The sequence below is a fragment of the Cebus imitator genome, unplaced genomic scaffold (assembly GCF_001604975.1).
Source record: "Cebus imitator isolate Cc_AM_T3 unplaced genomic scaffold, Cebus_imitator-1.0 Scaffold436, whole genome shotgun sequence".
NCBI classification, from domain to species: Eukaryota; Metazoa; Chordata; class Mammalia; order Primates; family Cebidae; genus Cebus; species Cebus imitator.
The window spans coordinates 1,423,745-1,430,120 of NW_016107751.1; the positions used below are offsets into that span (position 1 = coordinate 1,423,745).

At 37.0% G+C, this 6,376-nt stretch overlaps 1 long non-coding RNA gene across 1 annotated transcript; it reads right to left on the reverse strand.

The window, feature by feature from the left end:
• Positions 1 to 963: 963 nt before the first annotated feature.
• Positions 964 to 2,987, reverse strand: LOC108290519. The gene is made up of 3 exons (XR_001819603.2): positions 2,964 to 2,987; positions 2,805 to 2,806; positions 964 to 1,769 (listed from the first exon to the last, which is right to left on the reverse strand). It is a non-coding gene; the product is annotated as an uncharacterized LOC108290519 (long non-coding RNA).
• Between the last annotated feature and the right edge of the window lie 3,389 nt (positions 2,988 to 6,376).

Below are 6,376 nucleotides of genomic sequence, written 5' to 3' on the forward strand. Positions count from 1 at the left end.
GTATGACTGTCCTGAGGAGTGTCACCTTGGGGCAGTTCATAAAGTGCAGAAAAATAATGGGGCAATTATTCATGTCACTTCTGGCTGATCCAAGGGCATGGATGGAAGGCACTCACCAGCCATGAACTAGAAAGTTAAGATGTCTCTTTATCACAGAACAAGTGATGGACAAGTGGTGGCTTTGCTTCAGCTTGCACAAATTTCTTGATACTGGCCATAGGTGGGTCTGGCAGTATCTTATTGCTGAATTCCTTCTTCCAACCTACTGGCTCCTTCCACCTCACCAGAATTACTGGCTTTGTAGTAGGTTTCACGACCAATCTAACTCCCTTTTCTTCTCCCAGCTAGAAAGACTGTCATCTGGCCTCTTGGAGAGATGCTCATTTAGTTCATCCTCATGCTCTTGCTAGACTGTTTGAATGAAAAAAACACACTGGTGCCAAGCTTCCTTCTGTACCTTCCCCTCAGACTCAAGGGGCTTTTTTCTGTCAAAAACATGCATCTTGCAAATCAAAATCTTCACACTGAAATCTCTTATTTGTTATAAATTAAAACCTCAATGAGATACCATCTTACCCTAGCCAGAATGGCTATTAATAAAAAGTCAAAAAACAATAAATGTTGCCATGAATGTGGTGAAAAGGGAACTGATACACCATTGGTAGGATTGTAAATTAGTACAATCTCTATGGAAAATAGTATAGACATTTCTTAAAGGATTGAAAGTAGATCTACCATTCAATCCGGAATCCTAATACTGAGCCTCTACCTAAAGGAAAAGAAGCCAATGTTCAAAAAGAACATACACATGTATGTTCATCACAGCACAATTCACAACTGCAAAGACATGTAACCAACCTAAGAAATGTGGTATACATACGACCAAGAAAATGTGGTATACATACACCATGGAATACTACTCAGCCATAAAAAGAAAAAATAGTGGTTTTCCCCACTGTAAATTCTCTGCTGGCTGAGCTGTGACATCTGAATGGAAGCTTACCCACATTCACAAGGTTTCTTTCCAATAGAAATTGTTTGATGAATGAGGATTTACTTTTGGCTTAAGAGATTTCCACATCTCTTACATTTATAAGGCTTCTCTGTGTATGATCACCCAAATGCATATCAAGGGATAAGGTTTGAGAGGAAGTTTTTATCATACTCAGTACATTGAATGCTCTCTCTCCAGAAAAATTTTCTAATATTCAATGAAGTATTGCTACTTTCACCTTCACTGGTTTCTCACCAGCATGAATCTTCTGCTTCTCAATGAGATTTGTCATCTAGCTAAGGGCTTGTCAATATTCCTTAGAAGCACAGGGTTTCTCTTCAGCATGACTTCTACGTTCAATGAGATGTGACATGTGAGTAAAAGATCCCCCACGTTCAGAAAATTCATAGGGTTTCTCTCCAGTATGAACACTCTGGTATCAGATAAGGTACAAACGTTTTAAACCAAAGGCATTTACACTGAAAGGGGGTTAATACCATAAGAAGTAAGCTGTGGCAGAGAAGTTCCCAACTAATTCCCTTGATGATTCTTTCCTACACAACCTCCCTCATGACTTCAGTCCAGGTTGTGTTTCAAACTCCAAACTTCAAAAAGGGGTGGCCTTCAAAGAAAGAAGGTCTGAGAGCAGAGGAAGTATTTGTCCTTCTTTTCCTCAGTCTTTTCTTGCTCTTTTCCTCAGTCTTTACTGGAGATGGATCAACTTGCCTCCCAAGTTTTGGTGCCTCTTTATCTGCTCATCATTTTCTCAGGCTTCCTCCGCGGACAAAGACCAAAATGTCCACTCGGTGAAGAGTGGAGAGTGGAGGAGGGAAAGTAATGAGTATGGGAGGTGGGGTGGGTATCGGTTAAAGGGGTCTTGAGCTTTTTATATAAACATCCACTTCTCTTTAAAAGGACTTCAAGTAAATATAAGAAGATTCTCATTGATTCTGGATTGTGGTATATGGATATCTTGTCTTATTTTTTGTACTTTTCTGTATTTTTAAAATTTCTCAATAGGAATGGGAGTGAGGATGGAAATGCTGTATCTGTAGAAGTCATGTTATACTGGATTCATTTCCAATCAAATACTAAACATTTTATAAAAAATATTTCTAAAATTTTATCATGGATGAGTGGATGGACTTGCTCTCTATTTAATATGAAATTAATCTATTTTATTAAAATTTAAAAGGACAGCATAATACAAAAAAAGAAAAAATAGTGTCTTTTGCAGTTACTTGGGTCGTGCTGGAAGCCATTATTCTAAGTGAAGTCACTCAGAAATGGAAAATCAAATACTGTATGTTCTTACTTAAAAGTAGGAGCTAAGCTATGGGCATGTAAAAACATACAGAGTGGTATAATGGACATTGGAGACTCAGAAGTGGGGAAGGTGGGAGGCAGTTGAAGGATAGAAAACTACACATTGAGTATAATGTACACTACTCGGGTAATGGGTACAGTAAAATCTCAGACTTCACCACTATACTTTCATCCATGTAACCAAAACCCACTTGTACCTCAAAAGCTATTAAAAAAAAAAAAAACAAACTCTTATCTGTGGCAATGACTTCCGAAGCCTATTTTGTGGATCCTGCTGAAGGGTACTAAAAATAGAAGGAAAGAGAGCAGTGCTTCAAAATAATTACTTATTTTTTATCTTATGAAAGTAACTTCTATAAATATTTAAAAAATCAAATAGTTCTACAAATTTTAGGATGAAATACAATAGTCCCCTGCTACCCCTCTCCTCATTTCCCAGACTCTGTAGATGCAACCATTTTCAGCTAATTCTTTTGTTATTTACATCTTTGTTTCAAAATAATTCCCATCTCTTGGCACACTGAAATCTCTGCCTCTTGGGTTCAAGTGATTCTCCCACCTGAGCCTCACAAGTAGCTGTGACTACAGGTGCATGCCACCATGCCAGCTAATTTTTGTATTTTTAGTAGAGATGGGGTTTCACCATGTTGGCCAGGCTGGTCTCAAACTCATGACCTCAAGTAATACACTCATCTTGGCCTCCCAAAGTACTGGGATTACAGGTGTAAACTACAGTGTGTGGCCTCAAAATAACACCTTTGATTTTCAGTTTTACATGTCATAATAGGCAGAATAGTGAGCCCCAAATCATCCTAATCACTGGAAACTGTGAATTTCCACATGTTCCATGACAAGCGGGAATTAAGTTAGCAGATGGAATTGCAGTTGCTAATCAGCAGGCCTTAAAGAGATTATCTTAAATTATCCAGGTGGGCCTCATGTAATCACAAGGTTCTCTTAAATGTGGAAGGGGCAGGCAGATAAATCAGTGTCAAAGTGATATGCTGTGAGAAAGACTCACCTGGTTGTTGCTGGCTTTGAAGCTAGAGGAAGGGGCAGTGAGCTAAGGGATGGGAGCAGGCTTTAGAAGCTGAAAAAAGCAAGGAAAGAATTTTCCCTACAACCTTCGGAAAAGAGCACAGCCCTGCAGCACACCTTGGTTGAAGGTTTGTACTTCTAACCTCTAGAATTATAAAAAACTAAATTTGTGTTAATGAAACTACTCAATTTGTGGTAATTTGTTTTAAAGCAAAAGGAAAGCAAAACAGCTATTTTCGTGCGCTTCATACTATAGGAGACAAGAATTTAATTTCCTTTCATTTCCTCGTCTCAATTTTTCTGTTAGAGTTATTTCATTGATTACATCTAAATTCAGTGTTTATATTTTTAGGGACATTTCAAACATTTTGGAGCTGTGCTCAGTTTCTTCATTTGGTTTCTTTTTGACTTATCTGTATTCATTCTGTTCCTTTGTATAAGAAATATGAGTATCAATACCTTGTAGTATTTTTTGCTTTGCTTTTGAAATATTTATTGCCAAGATTCTTATTTTCCTAATGTCTCTGCCTGAAATATCCCTCTTAAGCCCTTCCAACACATTGAATTTTATTTATTCACCTTTCCTTGGAGGTGTTTTTTATTTTTATTTTTATTAATTTTAATTTAAGTTCCAGAATACATGTGCAGGATATGTGAGTTGGTTTCATAGGTAAATGTGTGGCATGGTGGTTTGCTCTACCTATCAATCAACCCGTCACCTAGGTGTTGAGCCTCACATGCATTAGCTATTTATCATGATGCTGCCCCTTCCACCACCCCTCTGGCGCCCACCTCCGGCAGACTCCAGTGTGTGTTGTTCCCCTCCCTGTGTCCATGACTTGAATCCATGTGCTTCTCACTCTTTTCCCCTGTGTTGGCAGAACATATCCTCTAGTAGTTTATTAATAAAAGGTAAGTGAGAAATAGTCAACTCCTGAATATTTCTGGAGTTATGCACTTAAGAATAATCTTGCTTTTCAGCATTTCTCTTTTCTCTGTCCCTCAGTCATAAGCTTTCAGCTTGCTTTGGTTTGTTGCATTTATCTGTCTCCTTTGCTTTTAGCCCTTACATAAGGATATAGAACATGCATATAAAAAGGAGCATAAAGCATACATGTGTAGCATAACAAATAACGTTAAAGTGACAGCAGTTTAACCACCATCTGAGTCAATAAATAATACATTACTGCCTCTAACAAAGTCCTTAAATACATTCCGTTGATTTCACTTCCCTCTCCTTTGAAAACAACCACTCTCCTGATGTTTTCGTTAATAACTTTCTTGCTTTCATTTGTATTTTTTACCACCTATGAATGCCTCTCTAAGCAATATATTTTAGTTTTGCCTCCTTTTTGAGCTTGACATCACTGGAAATAGATTATACATAATCATTCAGGTCTTGCTTCTTTGCTGAATATTATGATCATTAGGTTCATTTATGCTGTTGTGAGTGGCTGCAATCCATTTCATCCATTTCATTGCTGTGAGAATGCCATAGCTTGATTAGACTACAGTTTAAAAAAATTCTGTTATTGTTGGGCATTTTAGATTTTTCCATGTCCTTCAGCTTTATAGCTTTCAAAATTATCTTCTCTTTTTGCTGTTGCCTTCTCTCATCCTCTTTGGGTATATATCTTAAATAAAGTTCATATTTTTTTCTTTCAAATGTTTTATACTTTATAAGTAGGGGGGCACAGGGAGATAAACCCTATGTTTAAATGAAGCCAGGGTTATTATGTTAAGATGCTACATGGTGTCGAAGTTATAGAAATTATGTTAAATACATTTTACAAACTTGAGTTCTCTGGTTCTTTTTGCTGTCATGAACCGAGACTAGGAATCTTTGAACAGTGTTGAAGCTAAGTTTTTTAAAACCTAAAATCATGGTTTAGTTAAGAAAGAGATCTTAGTGTGTTTGATGTAGGAATTGCTACTTTGGAAGTAGCTGCCTCCGTAAGAAAGCAATCACAAACTATTTAACATTTGCCTTTGAATTTGTGATATCCCCTAATTAGCCAATATCTTTCTTTTTACATTAATATTCCCTTAAAAACATGACCTGGAATGATCCTCTGTGCATGAAGAAATACACATTCTGCAATGATAAGTGCAAACAAAACTGAAAATTTTATTTCTCTCTTTTTGCTCTTCTCTGACCTGCAGTGCATTCCAATATTTTCTGCTTTCAGTGAACACACAGTTCTTTGTTATTTTGATCACTGGACTTCAATAGAGCAGAGCATAGGCAATGGCCAATGGATACACTGGTATGAATATTAATGATATCTGAGTACAGACTGAGACATAATAATGCTAAAAATTATAGATGATGGCTTATTACTTCTAGACAGTAGTACACAGCTAAAGGGAGAGTATAGGTAATTAAATACAGGTGATATAAACATACACTTTACTTTTTTGTGGTCAAATGTAATTATATCACATATATCATAAATTCAAAGTTTTATTTTCAAAAGAGCAACCTAATTATTTCCAAAGCTTTTTGTAAAAAAACCCATTCATGACTTTGATGATTACACAGACTAAGAAAGCTATATTTAAAAGAGTGTTTTTCTGTGTAAGAAATGTTTTTTAGTGGTTCATTACAATCACTGTAAAGCATTTTTTTCCCTTTCAGGTTACATAGTATAACGATAAATATACTTGCTCTGATCATAAGCATCAGTGTTTAATTGAAGAATCAGTTTGAACTCCAGAAAATGTAGTATCTGTTATTCATAGGATTCAATGTTTTTTGATTAAAAAATAACACACAAATAAAGAAAAAAGCAGATAACTTAAGGAAGAGGAAATCTTATAAAGTAGAAATTTTACCTGTGAGACAGGGATCCAAGATGGCCGTTTAGGAACAGCTCAGGATTGCAGCTCCCAGTGAAAGCGCAGAGGGTGAGTGGACGCCGTGTTTTTATTGCCCACAGACTAGGAAATTCCCGGGCAGAGGTGCTCCACGGTCACCAGCGCGGCTGTTTCGGCCAGCGCGGCTGTGCCGGCCAGCGC